We start from the raw sequence: 21,212 nt of genomic DNA, 5'->3' as shown, positions 1-21,212 counted from the left end.
CATAAAAACAAATAAAGAAGCGCTCCAGGTCTGATATGGACCAATTTCCAAGATACATTGTCAACCCAAAATAGCAAGATGCCGACAATTGCATTAAAAAACATATATATGTATGCATGGGTATAAATTTATAGATACGCACACATATATAAATATTCACAAATGTATATATATTATTTACGTGTATACATCTGGAATCTCCTGCAAAGGATATGTAGGAAACTGGTGACATTGGTTGCCTCCAGGGAGGGAAACCAGTTGGCTGGCTGGAAGACAGGTCCGGGAGGGAGATTTTTTACTTTGGTAACTATTGAAATTTGAATCGTGAAAAGTCACACTGTTTATAATAATCAAATAAATAACAAAAAGCAAAATATCTCCAACTGTCCCCCATAAAAGGGTGAAATGGAGCAGGGAAGAAGCGACTATATTTATCTTTCCCAGGCTGGACCGGCACCCTCTCCCTCCTGACTTGATTTGTCACGAACCTCCTTCCCGCCCAGGACCTGGAGACCCCACTGGCCCTTTGGTTGGCACTTCAAGCATGCCTCTCTGCAGAGGAGGATGGCGATGCCCAGCACCGCCCCCCCCCCATCACCACCACATCGTGGACAGGCCAGGAGGCAAGTCCAGTCCTTCCCTGGCTTTCTAGCGCCTGGTACACCAAAGGTAATGAAGAAACGTGTTCAACAGGGCGCACAGCACATGCTCTGTGAATACTGTCTGGATGAATGAAGACGAAGAGGAAATTCAGGAAGGGCTCATCAAGAAATCAGCATTCCTGACTTAAGTTCACCTTAAGCCCCTGGGTTTGCTGTTGGGGGATCACTGTCACCAAGATATTAGTTTGTAGATAAGGATGCACTCTCAGGATGGTCAGGTGATCCGTGAGCCTGTCTCAGCACGGCCGCGGGACAGGCACCCCAGCACGAGGTGGCAAAGAGATGAAACGAACCCTCCCATCTCTCCACCAGGCCCCATCAAAACCCCAAACCCTGGGCCTTGGTGTGGTGTGTAGGAACCTTGGTCCCCATCCAAGCAGGCTTAGTCAGTCAGCGACGTAGCCGGTGGGTTTGGGAATAAGGCAGACGCCAAGGATTTCCTCTCTTGAAAACCGACCACTTCATGGGTCTTTGCCTGGAGTGGATAATAACTACAGCTCTTTCCCAGAATATGGGTTTCTTTCCCCATCGACCTCGTCTTCTGCCTTTAATTTTGTGTATGAAAAACAACAGCACAGGGACTTGACAAGGTGCGTGTAAAGTTGTCCTACTCAATAAATACAATATTTATTTAGGTTCACACTTGAGCTGGCAAGAAGAGAAAGACCGTGGGGTGGAGGGGGAGGGGGAGGCAGAAAGCCAAGAGGGAAGCTGAGACCAAAGCAGGAGGAGGCAGGTACCCAGGGGATCGGCGGCATTGCTGTCCCCTGGTGGTCCCGTTCTAGTGACCCATGCATGGGGACGGTGCAGGACCTGGAACCCGTAAAGGATGAGAAGTGGGAACTGAGACCCCCGTGTGCAGTCAAGACCACCGGGGGGCTACAGTTTGATAAAAGGATGGAAACTCTTCTGTTCCCACTGGCACAGGGACCCGACAAGAACGCCTGGGTACTTACACTTCTGCCTGGGAAGTGGGTGAAGGATTTCTAGACGTCCCCTCCGAGTGTTTGTAACAACCTGCCTGCCTTCTCATTGGGGGTCCCCACAGGGTCCAGGAACCCCTGCGCTGTGGGAAGAATACAAACTCGTTCCCACACCTGTGCTATGGCTGAGGAACCCGGCAGAGTCATAAAGAAAACCACCATGGAGGGAGACAGCCTCAATTCTGGCCACACTGGTTTCCTACAGATAAATCTCTATCCACAGTCCAAAACGTACACACACATGCGCGCGCGCACACACTCACACACACACACCCGTGAGCAAGAGTACGCAGATACCACAAAGAACATCAAAGTCAGGGGCGCCTGGGTGGCGCAGTCGGTTAAGCGTCCGACTTCAGCCAGGTCACGATCTCGCAGTCCGTGAGTTCGAGCCCCGCGTCGGGCTCTGGGCTGATGGCTCGGAGCCTGGAGCCTGTTTCCGATTCTGTGTCTCCCTCTCTCTCTGACCCTCCCCCGTTCATGCTCTGTCTCTCTCTGTCCCAAAAATAAATAAAAAACGTTGAAAAAAAAAAAAAGAACATCAAAGTCAGCTTCAGAGAAGATGAGTGAACAGGTAATAGACAGACAAGAAAGATGGATAGCATGAAAAAGTTGAAGAGACCTGGAAGACAGTCGAGAAAGTTGCATGAAGATAGTTCCAGGAGAGACCAGACACGAGAGGGGAAGGCACAGCTTGAAAAGACGGTGAATGCCAGATTTTCCGAAACTGAAGACAGATTAAGATCTTAAAAATAATAAAATTGCGGGACACCTGGGTGGCTCGCTCGGTTGAGCATCTGACTCTTGATTTCGGCTCAGGTTTTGTGGGTTCAAGCCCTGCGTGGGGCTCCACGCTGACAGTGCAGAGTCTGCTTGGGATTCTCTCCCCTTCTCTCTCTCTCTCTCTGCCCCTCCCCTGCTTGCTCTCCCTCTCTCTCAAAAAGAAATTTTTAAAAAATAATTGTAATAAAAAATAATTATAGTAAAAAAATAATTACAATAAAATTGCCACATATCAGGACTGTTGGCATATACTTGAAGCAGATATGGACGTATGCTGATGTCAGGGACGGTAGAAAGTGGAAGGAAGAAAATCAATCACCCAGGTGCCCAACTCCCAGAACTGGGACAGGAACTGGGACAAGAACCGCCACCCAAACCTAAAAGAAGAGTAAGGAGACAGGCTAGAAATCTGTGAGGAAAGAAACAAAGTAACAAGAAGCCATGAAGGAATCCCAAAGACTAAGAAAGCCATCTAACCTCTGTAAAGACCAATCGAAACATGGAGAAGGCAGAAACAGACATGAACGGGAATAGAGGACCTAAGTACAAACACTGCCAATACATTCTATACCAGGAGAAACAGCTACATTCCGAAGGAGAGAGAAATTGATTGACTTCATGAAAGACAACTCAGAAAGAAACAGGAAATTAGAAATACCCCTAACTGTTAAACGAACTGAATTAGTAGTTGAAAAAGAAAAAAAAAAAAAAAAACCTCTAACAAACAAACAAAACCAAACCAGGCTGAGACAGTTTTATAGTTTGGATTTTTCCAAACCTTCAAGGGATAGATAATTCTTAACATATATGCAGGGATCTCAAGACAATCCTTAACGTATATTTGACATATACGAATGTGATACACAGATATGTACATATTTGCATGTATACGTTTGTAAGTATATGTAACGTACAGATGTGTTGATGGATACAAATATTTCAAGATAATCCATAACATACACAAACATCTGAATATTTGAGATGAGGATCCCTTCCCACATGTTATGAAGCTACTCTGGTGAATACTTACTTCCACTAAACAGAGACAGAAGGAAAGTGTATTTATAGGCTGACCTCACTGCTGAACATAGTTTCAAATGTCTTAATGTCAGGGAGGTTCACCCCCAGAATCAATGATATTAAAATAAGAGAAGTGTGCTAATATAAAAACCATCCCGATCAGAGGATAAAGAAGAAATTTTATGATTATCTCATTATTTGCAAAAAAAAGCACTGATAAAATTCAACAACCATTCACAATGAGGGACCCTTCACAAAATAGGAATAAAAAGGAATTTTAAACCTACTGCAGGAAATCTACCAAAAACCATTAAATATGACTCTTACGGCAAGACTTCAGAATTATTCCCTTTCAAGTAAGGAACATGAAAAGGATGCCCCACTCACCAAACTTCTGTTCGAAAATGAATTGAAGACTCTAACTCTGTGCCGTCCAGTACAATAACTACTCATCACTCTAAACGTGGCTGGTCCAAACTGAGATGTGCTCTATGTGTAAAATACACACTGAGTTTGAAACACTAGATGAAAAAGGAATAAACTACCTCAATCATCTTTTATATTGATTGCATGTTGATGCGATAATATTTAGATATACTGGGCTAACTAAAATATATTATTAAAATTAATTCCACCTATTTCGTTTTGCTTTTTATTTTTAAAAAAAATTTTTTTTCAACGTTTTTTATTTATTTTTGGGACAGAGAGAGACAGAGCATGAGCGGGGGAGGGGCAGAGAGAGAGGGAGACACAGAATCAGAAACAGGCTCCAGGCTCTGAGCCATCAGCCCAGAGCCCAACAAGGGGCTCGAACTCACGGACCGCGAGATCGTGACCTGGCTGAAGTCGGACGCTTAACCGACTGCGCCACCCAGGCGCCCCACGTTTTGCTTTTTAAAACGCGGCCACCAGTTGGGACGCGTGTGTGGCTTAGTCGGTTGAGCGTCCGACTTCGGCCTAGGTCATGATCTCACAGTTAGTGGGTTCAAGCCCCACATCAGGCTCTGTGCTAACAGCTCAGAGCCTGGAGCCTGCTTCCGATTCTTTGTCTCCCTCTCTCTCTCTGCCCTTCCCCCACTCATACTCTCTCTCTCTCTCTCTCTCTCTCTGTATCTCAAAAATAAACATTAAGAAAATTAAAAAATTAAAAAAAAAGCGTGGCCACCAGAGATGTTTAAATCACACATGAGACTCACATCATTTTTCTGCTGGACAGTCCTGTTCCAGACAGCACAGCAAAACACTAAAGGGAAATAAAAGCTACGAGATTTGGAAAGAGAAAAAACTTTTATAATTCGTAAGTGACGTAACTACATAAAACAGCTATAAAACCTGGATGGATACACTTAATAAGATAACAGCCAGACCGATGAAGCCAGCACTAACGAATTAGAAACTGCCGTTTTTAGATATACAGAATTTAACAGATTATGACATAAATTAGAACACTCAATTAAAAGATATAAAAAGAAGCATGAAGAAAAGACCACGATCATAGGTGGGGAAAATTCAGAATGATGGCAATCTTCCCCAAATTAATCAATGCAACTCTAATCAAAATTCCAACAGGAATGTTGGATAAAGTTTATCCTAAGATTCTTATGGGAAAGCAAAGGCCAGAGAAGAAACAAGGCATTTGGAAAAAGGAACAAAAGAGAGGACTTACCCTATGAGGCAGTACCCTTAACATAAAGCTATAGTAACTATGATAGTGGACCACATACATGGAAAGTCATGGGCCAGTGGAACCGAGCTGAGGCCAGGAACGGGCCTGCGTGTATAAGGGAAATTGACATGTGACCGTCTTCGCACTTAAAAAATCATTTAAAAATTAAGAAATGCAGTAACTGCTGCCAGGACAGTGCTTATCCACACGGACCAATAAAACAAAATGCGATTTCAACATCATGTCAAAGACAAGACAATTCCAGCCGGATTAAAAAACTTTGTAAATGTGCAGTCTTTGAATTTGTGGAAGAAAACATAGGAGAGTATCTTTACAGCCTTAAGATAGGGAAAAAAACTCTTCTTTAAAAAATGTTTATTTATTTATTTATCTTGAGAGAAAGAGAGAGAGACAGAGAGAATGCACACAGGAAGGGCAGAGAGAAAGGGAAAGACAGAATCCCAAGCAGACTCTGCACTGTGAATGCAGGGCCTGATGTGGGACTCGATCTCACGAACTGGGAGATCATGACCTGAGCCAAAATCAAGAGTCTTGGACACTTGACAAACTGAGCCACCCAGGCGCCCCAAGAAACTCTTAAACAATACACAAATGTATTCCATAAAGGAAAGGAATGATACATCGATTATGTTACAATGCACAACTTCTGCCCAGTAAACCATACCGTAAGGTAAACAAAGATAATGGTTAACCAAAGACTGGGAGAAATTATTTATTAACATATCTAAACAATACATGATTAGTATACTTGAAAAAGTTTTAGGAAGAAAGCACTCAGCAGAAAGTTGAGCAAAGGCAAAGAACAGGCCAACCAAGAGACAAGAAAGCAAAATGTCCCATACACAAATGAGAGGGCGCAGATTAAAATAAGGTCATTCCGGGGCGCCTGGGTGGCGCAGTCGGTTGAGCGTCCGACTTCAGCCAGGTCACGATCTCGCGGTCCGTGAGTTCGAGCCCCGCGTCGGGCTCTGGGCTGATGGCTCAGAGCCTGGAGCCTGTTTCCGATTCTGTGTCTCCCTCTCTCTCTGACCCTCCCCCGTTCATGCTCTGTCTCTCTCTGTCCCAAAAATGAATAAACGTTGAAAAAAAAATAAAAAAATAATAATAAGGTCATTCCTACTTATTAGACCACCCCGCAAAATTTAAGTCTAATAATACAAATCACTGTTTGAAAAGTGGGAGTAAATTTGTCCAGCCACTGTGGAGATCAGTTTGGCAGTATCCAATAAAGCTGGAAACATACACGCCCCACAACCCACAATTCCACTCCTGTGGCTTTCAAACTCTTCTTATAGGCAGAGACATTTTACACTGCAATGCTGTCCACAGGTGCAGGAGCATGTACACACACACACACACACACACACACACACACACGTACACAGGCGCACACACAATTTTACCTCGACTTCCTGCAATGCACTGTGCTATTTTCTACTTCATCTTGCCAAATGCTGTTTGTTACCCACAAAATGGATTACATAAGCCTCCCCCCATCCTCTCTCCCCGCCCCCTGCCCCCCTGAAGAACTCCTTGTACATGTACACAAAGAGACATGCACCATCCGTTGCAACAATGTTTGTGCTAATAAAAAAAACGCAAACAGCCTAAAAAATCTCCATAGGGAAGTAGACAAGTGGGTTGTGGAATATTCATTCATTGTGGGGTACACAGGGCTTTTGGGGGACAAATGAGAGCTTCTGGCAGTGACGTGGATACATCTCAAAAACATGATTTTATGTGCAAGAAAAAAATATATCTATACACACAGTAAGGCAAAATCTTAAGTTTTAAACCACTGTATGTATGTAGACAGACACATATACAGTGAAAATGTGAAAACATGCCTGACAATGATTGACATGACATTCTCTGGGGGAAGTGGGGGTGAGGAAGGGGATCTAAAATGATCCTGAAGTTGGGGGGAAGCCTGCTATGGGTTCTGGGTCCCTCCCACACACACAACGGGGACTGCTTTATCTCAGACATTGTTTACAGCTGCCAGGACACGGGAATAATACAAACTGTTCTGACTTTTAGACCATCTGATGTTCCTTTTTGAATTCTCTGCAACGTGCATTCCCTATTCTCTGCACCCGGGGCAGACCGGCTCCCACCCTTTTGAGCAGCTGATCAGAAACTAAGGCCAAAAAATGTTAAGCTGTATGCCTATTGGTTACACCTTTTTTGTGTGCTTAAAATATATACATACATTTTATACATACATATACTATACATATTCCAAAGACAGGATAAGGTGCTTGCAGACCCCCAGTACACGGAAAGTCAAGAAAGTCAAGACAGCCTGGAGCCTGCCTAGCTAGGGCCTGGGAGGCCTTGGCTGACACTTTATGGGGAAGCCCAGCAGGCAGGCCTGCCCAGAACAGCCATCTGAATGTTGCAACAAATTCCTAAGACAGCAGTACTCAAAGATAACATGTGACCTGCTCCTGCTGAAGCCTCATGTTGCTGGGGGCAGTCAGGTACTGCTGGGCAGCTCTATGAGATTCTGCCTTTCCGGCCTCCTCTTCTTCGTCTGATAAACGGGTACAGTGCTGGCTCCCCTATCTCAGAGGCGGAGAGAGGATCAAACGGACAATGCACGGGAAAGGGAGAATGTGCTCTCATGGAGCGCCTGAGTTTGGCTGCTGCTGGCCGGAGAGGCCTCAGGCCGGCCCAGAGGAGGGGGTGTGGCCAGACCCGGGACCTGCCAACCGTCGCTGAGGAGAGACACTGGATACACCAGGCACGTTTCTTGATTCCCTCTCACCCCAAGCCTGCATGGCTGGGAGCATTATCTCCATTACTGACGGGGAAACCGGATGCTGGAAGTCATCTTCTCAGGCAACACATGCCACAGCTACTACTTGAACCTGGCCTTCCAGTTCTGACTCTGGGCCAGGACCCTTTCACTCGGCCAAAGCCACCGTCCAACTCACTTGCGCCACCCCCCAAATCCTGGCCTCCGCCTTCCCCTCTTCAAAGAGGTTTGTTTCTCATTCGTACGGCATGTTTATCAAAAACCACCATCAGCGGCTCCCGGGTGGCTCAGCCGCTTAAGCTTTGGAGCCTTGGTTTTAGCTCAGGTCATAATCTTAGTTTGTGAGTTCGAGGCCCGTGTCAGGCTCTCTGCAGCACGGAGCCTGCTTGGGATTCTCTCTCTCTGCCCCTGCCCTTGCTCTCTCCGTCTCTCCTGAAATAAACAAATAGCCTTGAAAAAAATTAAATGAAATTAAATTAAAAAACCACCATCACTCCATCAGAATCGTAACATTTCTTCCAAAATGTCTGCCTGGTCACAACGGCACCCAAGCACACATAACACCAGTGGAAAACAAGCTGAACACCAGCGTGGGATTAAAGGAAACCTGGGACACAGAGTCACTGAAATGACCCTATGAGGACTGCACGGCAAGGTGCTTCCTGACACATTATCTCCCAGCGCTGGACAGCAGGACAACGTCGGCACAGTGCCTCGCATAGGATCCCCTATAGAAAACTGACGGTGACTTATACACCCAGTAGCAAAGGCTGCAGGGCAAGGGACAGAGTCACTGGAACGGTGTGCCAAGGGGGCCAGAAAAAAGTCTGTGAGCAGAAGCGTCTGCAGAGATCTGGACCCTGCCCCGTGGTCCCTCGTTATCTATATTAACTATTTTCTTATTTTCTGTCTTCTGGGCGCTCTGGCATTCGGGGCCTCACTGCAGATTTCTCCTTCTAGGGCTAGTCAGGCCGCTCTTAAAGAGAGCCAAGGGCTCGCAGGGCAGTGCTTTTCCTGTGCAAACCAACCAATCCAGAGCCCAGACCCCACCACCTCTCTGCGCTGATCCCCGCCCCCCGGAAGGGCAGGTGCCAGGCTGGGAGGCAGGGGAGGGATCGCGCTACACCCCAGAGCCCGCTGAAATTCTTTGAACCAGCCAATCCTAACCCTGCTTAGCTCACCTTGCCTTGCCCGTTCCTCCCCACGAAAACCACAATCAAGGCTCGCGCCCACGTTCTCCCCCGGCTCCTGCCTGCTGGCCAAACTGCACCCCCATATGGTATGGCACGCCTCCCGTTCCTCTTCCAGTTTGTCTCAAACTATCTCTCTCGTGACCGTTGTTTCCTGTCTGTTAGGCTCATCATACCTGAATAATAATAAAATCCACATTTTTAAACACGATTGGGCATTATGCGGAGGATCTGGGCGTGATGGGGGGGCGGGGGGGGGCGGCCAACACCCCCAGGCTGTGCAGCGGCATTCTTGGGTCACTTCGAAACCAGCCAACACACAGTTGACTTCAGCCAAGCCAGACGAGCCAACTACAGACTCCCTATGTGCTACTTCTGACTTTTAAGAACGGCACCGAGATGACTTTGGAAGGCGGGGGGATTGGCTTCCAGCTGAATTTTAAACCTCGGTTTGTGGATGCTGCTGAAAGCGAATCTCAAATTCAAATGCCGAGTGTCCCGAAATGGCCTGCATGTTTCCCAGCTGCCAATGAGGAGGTTCGGGGAACGGAAGGATCCTCCCAGCCCAGGGGCCTTGGTGGTCCTGAGTTCCCCATTTGGTGACCAGCGAGCGGGGTGGAGGGAGGTGACTCCTGCGATGGGAGGCAGCTGCTGGACACTGAACAAAAGACTCCAACAAAAGACGTCAAGGTGGGGGGACAAGGCTTCCAATCAATCCCCAAGACAGCCCTGCCGAGGCAGCCTGACCGTCTGGTTCTGCAGATGGGGACGCGGGTCTCATGAAGGTACAGTGACTTACCCAAGGTCACACTGCTAGGATACAGCAGAGCCTCTCGTGTGACCTGGTTCCTGAGTCCACACCGCCACATCACAGCCAGTCTTTTCCAGCTGTCCTCATCTTTCCAGAGAGTTAGGACGTGGAGCTTCAGGACCCCCTAACCTGCCTCCCGCCACCCCGTGGAGGACCCCTCCTCCTGGCCTTCCACTACCTAACACAACCCGCGTGTCCTCCCAAGGGCACGGCAGTCTGGGGCTCGGAGACTGAAGTGACCAGCCCAGGTCATACTCCAGGAGGGACAGAACTGCCCTCCAGTCTGGCTCCTGCTCCCTTTAGAAAGTTGTTTACTTTCCAACTGCCTGAACGTACTCCAGCGGTCACAGCCAGGTGCGTCCCAAGGCCGAGGAGAGGCCTGAGAGCTGCTCAGAAGGGGCTAGAACCAGAAGGTGCCCCTCCCAGGGCAGACACGAAAGCCATCCCCACAGAACCAAGTTTCTGCATGGACACAGAGTGCCCCGAGTGCTCTGTCTGTCCCCGAGTGCCCTGGTGGAGAAGGCACCGGAGGCTTGCCTTCGCAGCGCTCGCAGCGCTCACCGCCCCCGGCACGCGGGCTCCATCAGCCATTTGGAGGAGAGCATGCCTTGGAGCCACGAGCACCCCACTCTGAGCTAGGTGGGCATGGCTCCCCTAGCCAAGCACTGGCTCCCCATCGCCAAGCAAACAGCACACTGTGTTTCCTGCGGGTGGAGAGAAGCAAGCGAGAACTCCCTGTGGTGCCTGTATGCGGTAACCATCCTCTCCCAGGTGCCACGGCAGGTGCAGCCCAGGGCAGGTCCACCCCGCGGGCCACGTCATGGGCTCACGTTGGGCAATAATATTCACGGCTTCTCGACACTAGCAGCGTGGTCGTTCCTCTTGCCATGAGCAGGCCCTTGACGAGCGTGGCCTGGTCTGACCGCACAGCAGCCCTGTGAGGCAGCCATCACAGTGAACCCCATAGACCAACGCAGACACCGGCCCGGAGAAGTTCAGGGATGTGGCAAGTGTCTGAGCAGGGTTCAGGTCTGGGCTCCCAGCCCCGAGAGCACGCACCGCCTCCCTTTCCAACCCTCTTGCCATCACTCCAAAATGGGACAGTGGGGGCACCTGGGTGGCTCGGCCCGTGAAGCGCATGATTTCAGCTCAGGTCATGATCTCACGATTCATGAGTTCGAGCCCTGCGTCGGGCTCTGTGCTGACAGCTGGGAGCCTGGAGCCTGCTTCAGATTCTGTGCCTCCCTCTCTCTGCCCCTTACCCGCTCACACTCTGTCTCTCTCTCTCTCAAAAATAAATAAACATTAACAAAATTTTTAATAAAATAAAATGGGACAATGTACCATCAGGGGCTATGAAAATCACATATATGTACGCTCTTTTCACAGGTTTGATGCTCATAGGTGCACACTGAAAATGCCTTCAGAACAGAAACTAATATTCTGCTCAACATCCCCCAACCGAAAAAAAAAGGAATATAAAGGACTCCGAGCCAAGCCTTTCCTCCCTGGGTATTAGCCTGTCTGGCTTGTGATGGAAAGTGCCTTTCTGCCAGGAAAACCCTGGTGCTCCCCTGGCCTGGTGGGGGGGGGGGGGCCTCCTGGCAGGCACTATGGCCACCCTGGGCACCTGTCCCCACGCTGCAGGGGTCAGTGCCCCTTGAGGGGTTACCTTGGAGGACCACCAGCCAACTGCCCAATTGAATCAATAATCAGGGCCCAGATTGAAAGCCCTTGGGGGAAATTCAAGTCCCCTCCAGAGGCCCGGCAGAGGGTGGGCCAGGCATGGTGACGGGGCCCAGCTCTAGCCAGGACGGCCCTCAGTGTGCAGAGACAGAGAATGGGGGAGAAAGACAGAGGTAGAAAGAAAAAGGGTCACAGAGAAACAAAGAGACTGGACAGAAGAAAGGAGAGACAGACAGACAGACAGATACAGAGGCAGAGAGTGAGCAACACGGACAGACAGAGGGAAACGCAGGGACAAGAACGGACAGAGAAAAGCAGGATGACAGAAGGGTGACAGGCAAGCAGAGTGACAGGACTGCAGCAGTCAGGGAAGGGCAGTGGGAACGAGAGAAAGGAAGTAGAGACGGCCACCAGAGACACACAGGCAGCGCGACAGAGACAGAGATACGAGGGCCTGGCCAGGATGGTTCCGGAAGGGGAGCTCACCCACTCCCGCACGTCACGCCGTCTGAGGTGCCTGGCACCGGCCTGTCCCTTGGGAGCCCCTGGAGACAAGCCCACTGTCCCAGTCACTGTCTGTTGAACTTGGCTGGTTGGCACGGGCTTCTAGGTGCCACCACGTGGGAACCCGTGCACCACCCGCCAGGCCCTCGTATGGATGGGGGTGGGGCCCGGCAGGTGCCCCGCATGTCCGTGCACGTCTTTGTACGCATGGGCGCGTGAACCCAAACTCACATGCGTGAGCTCAGCCTTCTCCCTGCCGAACCAACACGCGAGGGCTAAGGGCCTTTTGGAGGCAGAGGGAGCTGAGCCACTAAAACACGGCAACCAGAAGGGACCCAAGACACTCCCTGATGGTGGCACTGCATGGCCCACGTGGCTGTCCCGAAGTTTCACCCAAAGCTTGCCCTCCAGGATGGCAGGTACTCGGACTGAGAACGGAGACGGGCTTGTGACCTGCCCGGGGCCTTGGGACTGGTTAGAAAGGGCACTGCCCACCACCAGCAGACTCCCAAGCAGGTAACAGCAAACACAGACCTCCAAACCTGCCTCCATTGTCACCCAAAGCACTTCCGCTCAAAAGCTCCCCCTCGTAAGCAAGCACGTGAGCCCAAAGGCGCACACACACACTTCACGCAACTCCCCTAAGACACGCGCCCACTGCTGGCCAAGCCCCCTTCCATCCGGGCGCCCGGCACAGAGCTTACTCAAAGGGGCTCACCGGAACTTGGCCCCGCGCCTCGAGCCCCCAGGGTGGAGACCCCCCCAAAGGAAAGGATCCTGGCAAGCACGCAGGATCCCCAACCCGCACAGCCCCTCATGCAACCGTCCTGGCCCTGGCTCGCCGCCCCAGCCAAGGACGCGCTTGGCAAAGGGATAGGACATCCAGCATTTTGGCAACGTGATGATTCGGTGATACTGGCCAATAGGGACAAGAGCCTCCTGAAGAACAATCACTGTGTCCGTCTGGTTTATTCCTCATACACACCTATGGGGTCAACACCGTCACCCCCATTTAGGCCGGGGCTCATTCTACCTGCTGCGTGCCACAGAGCTGGTAAGCGGCTGGACTGAGGCCCAATCCTACCTCGGTCCACTCCCGGGGTGGTGGTCTTAATCGCTAAACTACCGTTGAGTAAACTGGCCTCGTAAAGATACAAACTGGGTCCAAAACACATTCAGAGATTCCCACAACATGGCCACCCTGTCAAACACACAGAAAGAGATAATTTACTGAACTACTAACCTGCTTTGAGGCATTCTGTTCTCCACAGACAGACACGTGTGTGACCGTGTGTGCCCATGAGTGTGTGTGTGTGTGTGTGTGTGTGTGTGTGTGTGTGAGCCTGAAGCTGTGTGTGCTGTGTGCGTCCCCTGCGAGCCCTGGGCCCCGCCTCAGCCTTGCGGGGGGCGAGGCAGACATTCGAGGGATGCTGGGAGGAATGGTGACCATGGACAATGATTTTTCAGGAGCTGGAAGCCACGGCCTCGGCAGAGAATCCATTTTAGTAACAAGAGAAGGGGAATAACGTGGCAAATTATAGTGTCTGACCAAATAAATTATTCCTTTCATTTTGCCATTTTGTTTGGAGGAGAGCTTTAAACCTCATCCCTGGGCACATTCAGCAAGTGCTTACTGAGCGGATTTGGCCGTAATTAATATGAATTTAACTTTCTTTTCTTTCCCAAGGCATGGAACTGGAGGAGAAACGGGGCAGGGCAGGCTCCTCTGGGCTGCGGGCTGGGTGAAGGTTTAATAGCTTCACAGACCTGTACGAGCTACAAGGGCAAAAGGATAAAACCTTTAATTGCTGCTTCCCAAAATAACCTCAGCCCGCCCGTAACAGGCTTCTGCTGGATTTTAATTCTTTTCACAGAGAAGGGAAAAAAGTCAGATTTGAATTTCTCAAGCCAACATATTTTCTGCAGGGTCCCGCCCTCAGCGTCTGTCTGGGGTTGAGAGCCCCACATCGCGGAGCCTGGGGGGCCGGGGGTTCAGACGAGAGGCTGGCCTCACCTGGCTGTCTCAGGGCCAAGTGAATCCTTCCTCAGAGAAGCCCAGGGCCATGTCCCAGCCTGCTGCCACTTCTGTAAGACAAAGGGGTGGTCGGACCAGACCCCCAAGGTCCTTTGGAGCTTTGAAAGTTCCAGAGGTCTTTGGACCTGATCCCCACTGACTTATTTTTTTTAAGCATTTTTTAAAATGTTTATTTTTATTTATTTTTGGGGGGGGCGTGAGGTGGGCGGAGCAGAGAGAGAGGGAGACACAGAATCCGAAGCAGGCTCCGGGCTCTGAGCTGTCAGCACAGAGTCCGATGCGGGGCTCAAACCCACGAACCATGAGATCATGACCTAAGCTGAAGTCGGATGCTTCACCGACTGAGCCACCCAGGTGCACCCCCACTGACTTTTAAAAAAATCATTTAATTCTGAAAGTTGTGGTAAAATTTACATAGTACAGAATTTGCCATTTTAACCATGTTTAGGCGTATAGTTCTGTGGCATTAAGCCCATTCACACAGTTATGCATCCACCTCCAGAACTTTCCACAAACTGAAAGCTTCTCCCCATTCAGCAACAACTCACCAGTTCCCTCTCCCCCGGGCCCTGGCAACCACCATTCTACTTTCTGTCTCTGAGTTTGACTACTTTGGGTACCTCATATAAGTGCAATCACACAGTATTTGTCTTTTTGTGACTGGCTCACTTCACTTAGCTTATCACTAGTTGATAGTGTCCTCAAGGTCCATTCATGTGGTAGCGTGTGTTAGAATTTCCTTGCTTTTTAAGGATGAAGTATACACCTTTGTATGTATATACAACATTTTGCTTCTCCGTTCATAGGTCGGTGGACACTCAGATTGCTTCCGTATTTTGGCCGCTGTGAATAATGCTGCTGGGAACATGGGTGTGCCAGTATCTCTTCAAGACCCCGTTTTCCATTCCTTGGGGGATCACCAGAAGTGGGATTGCTGGATCATATGGCAATTGGATGCTTAACTTTTTGAGGAACCTCCATACTGTTTCCCGTGGTGGCTGCACTATCTTGCATTCCCACCAGCTGTGTACAAGGTTTCCAGTGTCTCCACATCCTTACCAACACTTGTTACAATTTGTGTTTCTTTGAGAATGGACATCCTGGTGGCTGTGAGTCCCCACTGACTCTTCATCACCAGCTTGATCGCAAGCAGAGGACCTCTCTCAGGTGGGCTGGGTTCACTATGTCGCAGGAAGTGTTGGCAGAGGCTTGCATTGGGCCACTCCACCCTGAAAGCAGACGGCAAGGGGGCCAGGACACCTCTGCCACAGGTCTGCGTTGCTGGGCTGGCTCCAGGTGAGTCCCTGAAGCACTCAACTGATCACCGATTCACTCAACCATTTGTTATGCACAGAGACAGGTGCTGTTCTGGGAACTAGGGACACACAACGGTCCCTCATGGACTCAAGATGAGAAAGCAAGATGGTTAGGAGCTCCACTTGTCCTGGGATCCCGTGGTCCATGAGACTGAAGAGTGGGGAGATGCAACCTGAAGGGAAATCTTCGTGAAGAATGTGCCCAGCAGTTGAAGGGAGGGCAGAGGAAACTGGGAAAGGCTGCCTGGGTTGATCTGAAATGGGTTCCAAAGGTTATCACTGGGGACGACAATTACAGAAAGACATAACTGCCTGATTCTCAAATCACTCCGCTGGGGGACATGCGGTGGAGAGGTTATACAGGCTTTGAAATCCGACAGAAGTGGGTCCAGATGCCCCTCTCTCACCTGTGTGAGCCGGGGCTCCTGGTCTCTCTGGGTCTCAGGTCCTTAACCTGTAAGATCGGAATATAGGAGATCCCCACCTTTTGCCGGGGGTTAGAGGCTAAAGTCTGTATGTGAGATTAAAAACACTCCAATAGCCCAAGTCCACCCTTGCCCACCTCAAGGGAAGCCCCATGAGGAGGGAGACCTGCTTCCTCACGAGTCCAGTCCACGGGCTCCTCCGTGTAAAGACGCGTGCTGTTTCCCCGGCCCCCCGCACTCAGCCAAGAAGCAACAGAGGGGGCTGGCTGCGTTCAGAAGCCTGTGCATGAAAACTTCGGGTGCGGGACCAGCAGGAGCTGGGAGTAAAAGCTCCGGCACAGGAACTCATGACACAGGAGGCAAAGCGAACGTGACCTGAGACCAGCAGGTGTTCACTCGCCCTCCACTTCAAGCCAGCCCTGGCACTCCCGAGCGGAGGACTCCCAGACGAGGGCACTGCTTCCACCACACGCACGGTCTCCCCCTGTCCCGGTCTGTCCCCCTCCCCCATACAAGCTGAGTGAGCTTACTTGGGTGTGGGCAGGTGCACACCAGCCACGGTTGTCCCTCCCGCCCCGCCCCGCCCCGCCCTGCTTGGCCGGCCGTAAGAGCCACAGCTGTCTCTGGACGGAGCCTGGCCCCAGCCCAAGGCTCTGCTCTGTCATAACAAAGGCGGCCACCTCCCATCGTGCCCGGCAGCAAAGGCCTGTGGGGTTCTCACCCCCGGCATCCTGTCCCTCGCCGGACGCTGCTGGGCCACAGCGGGAGTGCAACTCTGAACCGTTGCGGCTCGTGTGGGGACGTCTGCGAACCAGCAGACACAGGAAGGAGGCGTCCCTGTGATCCGCCGCCTGGTCATCCAAACATCTCCTGGCCGGCCAGGGCCAGGCCCGGTGGACAGAACACAGCCCAGGCTCTGCCTGGTTAATGGAGGCGAGGCCCCGAGGACGGCAGGACGCGCCAGAGACGGGCATGGGTAGGGGGGTTACGATCAAGGAAGGTTTCCCGGAGGGGGCAGGCAACAGATGAGGACACACGTGCGTGAGGGCTGAAGTAACCACATGGCTCTTCTCAGGTCAGAGGCGTCTTAACTGTGAGGGCAGTTGAGTGGCTGCAGAGGTGGACAGGCCCAGGCCCAGGCCTCGGGCTTTATCTCGCAGGCTTGCGTTTCTAAAACCTGAGTGAGGGGGCGCCTGGGTGGCTAAGTCGGCTAAGCATCCGACTTCAGCTCAGGTCACGATCTCGCGGTCCGCGAGTTCGAGCCCCGCGTCGGGCTCTGGGCTGATGGCTCAGAGCCTGGAGCCTGCTTCCGATTCTGTGTCTCCCTCTCTCTCTGCCTCTCCCCCCGTTCATGCTCTGTCTCTCTCTGTCTCAAAAATAAATAAACGTTAAAAAAAAAAAATTAAAACCTGAGCGAGGAACAGATTCCTTCTAAAGGGAACAAGTTCTTTCAGACCCTGAGCAGTGGCTTAAGTTTTTCCCAAAGCCCCAAATCACACACACACACATGTGGTGCCATAGACTCCACCACGGGAAGTGCTATGCAGACAGCCCCCCAGGGGGGTGTAGCGCACAAGGGAGCGCGAGCCCTGTGGTGTCACTGCGGCTTCGATGGCAGGCTGCGGGAACACCTTAGTTCACAGCAAGGACCCCCAGGGTGGGCTCACACTCACAAAGGCCACCTAGAACGTCTCCCGGAAGCTAGTTTGGGAGGGGCTGCTGTAGGCCTGAGGGAGGAGGGAAAGGGTTTCCAGGCAGAGAGAGAGAGAGAGAGAGAGAGAGAGAGAGAGAGAGAGTCAGGGGCGCGCTGGCCAGAGGAGAGTATCTGGAACATCACTCTGGAGCCACAGTTTCGTCATCTGTGAGCCACAGCGCTCAGGGGTGGAAGAGCCAAGGCTCACAGGGCAGGCTGGGGACCACCAGCTTCCTCGGGGGACAGCTGTTCTTGTGAGGAAAGGGGCTCTATGGCCTTGGGGATGGGGTGCTGCCAGAGACACCACCCCAGAAAGCTACCTTTGACAGAGCCAAGAGCAGTCAAGATTCACATCCGCCCACTGTCCCCATCGCCCTGCCTCTGGGCTCCAGGAAAACACAAATTATTGTTCACTCCCCTACTCCTGCCTCCCTCTCGCCCTATTCATGTCTCCCACGAGACAGCCTGCCTAACAGTATACTCCGGTGTTCACATTCTCATCGTCCTTATTTGCATGCCTTATCTCCTCCCACCAGCTGTGTGACTTGGGGTAAGTGAGTTAACCTCTCTGAACCCAAGTTCCACTACTGGTTTGGCTACGCTATGGCCTCCCACTGTAATATGTTAAAGAAAAGGTCACTCCAATGTTAATCACCCAAGGTATGAACCTTTAGATTTCTGGAGTCTATAAATCAGAAAAGTCTATTTTTTCCTTTATTATGATAAAGTTAATTCAGGGCGCCTGGGTGGTTCGGCCGGTTAAGCGTCCAACTTCAACTCGGGTCATGATCTCTCGGTTCATGAGTTCGAGCCCCTCGTCGGGCTCTGTGCTGCCAGCTCGGAGCCTGAAGCCTGCTTCAGATTCTGTGTCTTCCTCTCTTTCTGTCCCTCTCCCACTCGCACTGTCTCTCTCTCTCTCTCTCTCTGTCTCTCTCTCTCAAAAATAAACATTTAAAAAAATGTTTTTTAATTTAAAGTCAATTCACCATAGAACTCCATCAGTTAACTAACTGCCTTTGTGTACAGAAAATATGGATGTTCTGATCTGTGTATGGTTCTTATAGGAATGGGGCGAATTATATAGCAACATGGACAGCAAAGGGCCAGTACATGTGTAAATCCTCACGTGGGCACAGATGGTGGGTACAGGGAGGAAAGCCCTCTCTTAGCCTGCACCACTGGCATGGCCCTTTCCCTCCATGCCTGCAAGAATCCCGCTGGGCTCAGCTTCCATGCACTGGCTAAGCTCCCTGCCAGCCACTTACCCACCAACATTCCCCAGACCCTGCCCTGGGGCCTGCGTCTCCTCTCCAGAGCCCACAGCCCTGGGGGGCAAAGCAAGGACTTCTGGGAAGAAAACCGGGGAAGAGGTCTGTACCCTGCCTCCCAATTCCAAGTGTTGCACTGCCGTCCCCAGGCCACCCACTTTTGTGTGCACCCACGTCCCACGGCAGAACTGCCACAAGCGGGCAGATCAGAAGGGACGTTAAGTTATGCACGAGTCCTCCCCCGCCGGCCAGCTCACGACCAAACACTCCTTGGTGTTAAAGCAAACTTCGGCATCTACTGGCCAAGAGGTGTCCCTCTCTGCCTCTCCCATGCTTGCCCCGTGATTGGAAACTGCACCCAGAAGTGGAGGCTGATTGAATGATGGCGGGGCGGGGGAGGGTCCTCTCTCCTCCAGCCCCCACGTAGCTCCTGTCCCTTCCCCCCACAGGATGGCTAAATTTATAGATTTGGGATTGCTGTAAATTATAATGTAATTATACTGCGCCAGGGGCAGCTTCCCACGGCAGAAATTAAAAAGCAATTCAGGTAAATGATCTTTAGCTACAGCGGAGCGTCCCTGCAGAACTCATTAAGTCCAGGGACCAAACGGCATACCAAAGACAGCGTGCAGCCTGCTCCCTGTCAAATGCCGCCTCACCTTGGAAACACAAGGCCACGGGTGGGGGCAGGAGCAGGTCCCTCCTGGGACGCCCCGCCTGCCCGCCCTTCACCTGGCCCTCACTGCAGACTGCATACACCTGTCCAGGTATCTCCCACGACATCCTTTTGACCTGCCAGCCCTGGACCACTCTGTGGAGATGAACATTTGGGGGTACCTGCAGAAGAGCCAGGGTAAGAGGCAGAACAAAATGGGATTGGAGCGTGTTTAAAATAAAGTCGAACGGGAAATTAACCATCTTGGTTGCATTAATATCATTTCCTCTGAAGCTTTGAATTCCCAAAGCCCAGGGAGTTGCTTCTTTTGTTGTTTTGTTTTGTTTTCGCTCTTTCATTTCCTCACTTGAACCTGACACTGAAAGAGAAATGACTGCATAGAACGCAAGCCCCGGAAAGACAAGCTAACACGGGAATGATGGGAAGCGGAAGCAGAGGAGAACGTGACCGTGTTCTTCCCTCCAACGTGCTTTAACAATCAGAAAAGTGATAAACATGAAATTCACAAAAGCATTCCTATTAGCAGTCCTTATGAACTTCAGCTGCGTCCTGGGGTAGGGGGTGACACTGTCTCTCTTGATCATAACTGTGCCAATTATGTGACCATAATTGTACACTGGGGTCCTTATGATGGAGGCGAGCTTCGGGAGTTGGGGGGACGTAAAGATTCGGGAGTCCTGAGGCCGACCCAGCGGCAGCTTGCTAAGGTGCTTCCAAAAGGCCATTGTGCCCACGTGCCTTGAACCGCAGCCCATATCCCTGCTGTCTCAAGCACCTACTGTATGCAGGGCGCGGCACCCATGGCATGGTGCGAGGACCAGCGGCCTTCTGGAAGGCTGCTCTCTCCCCTCATACTTGTGTGAGAGTAACCCCCGCTGGGCACTGTTCCAAATGCTTCGCTGATGATCACTGAACCCTTGCAATAATCCATTCACATGCCAGCTGGGTGCTTTACAGATGGGACACCGAGGCCCCGAGAGGCCACACCACTGGCCCCAAGTCCTGTTCCGCTGGTCAGGGGCAGAGCAGGCACATGAACTAAGCTGGGCCTTAGCCATAGCAGCCTCGTCACCAAGCTGAAGGCGTGGGACACAGCAAAGCCTGGTGGACCAGCAGCCAGATTCCCTGAGGCCACTCTCTCCCCTGCCCCACGGAGTCGAAGCCTGAGAACACCCACCAGGCACCATGAGGGGTGGCCCGGCCTAGAGGAGGCTGCACGTGACCCAGCCCCTCTGCTGTCCTGGACAGGTCACCCACCAGGAAGGAGCCGTGGCTTCCCCACCTGTAAAATGGAATCACACCTGCCTCTGGGGGTCATGGCACAGACTTAAAGTCACCTTGCAAAGGGCCAATTGGGCTAAAGCAGGAAAAGGGTCTTTTCCAAATAGCTGTAAATAGTCTAAGTCAGCCTTCCCTCCACTTAACAAGGAGGAAAAGGTGGGGGGTGGGGCAGATCGCCTGGGGTCAGGCTGCCCACTGAGAGTGCCGGTGTCTTCCTGGACCTACCCGGACCCTCTCCTCCTCCTCATGTCCGGCCCTCAGCTGGCATCCAGGCAGACCCCACGACACAGCGGGGAGGCCGGGCCTGGCGGTGGGAGGTGTGAGCCACTGGATGCCCCAGGGGGCACAGATTGACCAGCCCCTCTGTGGGTTTGACAGCCGAGGCTAGAGCGAGGGTCCCACTCGGTCATCCTAAATGCCAGATCTACTAG

At 51.3% G+C, this 21,212-nt stretch overlaps 1 protein-coding gene across 2 annotated transcripts in view; it reads right to left on the bottom strand.

Moving 5' to 3' along the window:
* The window catches only part of GLI2 (GLI family zinc finger 2), a 259,960-nt gene that overhangs the window by 145,145 nt on the left and 93,603 nt on the right, over positions 1–21,212 (bottom strand). The window lies entirely within an intron of this gene.

The sequence above is a fragment of the Prionailurus viverrinus genome, chromosome C1, assembly GCF_022837055.1.
Source record: "Prionailurus viverrinus isolate Anna chromosome C1, UM_Priviv_1.0, whole genome shotgun sequence".
Classification (NCBI taxonomy): domain Eukaryota; kingdom Metazoa; phylum Chordata; class Mammalia; order Carnivora; family Felidae; genus Prionailurus; species Prionailurus viverrinus.
Note: the sequence above shows the minus strand (reverse complement) of the source record. Positions and strands in the feature narration are given on the sequence as shown.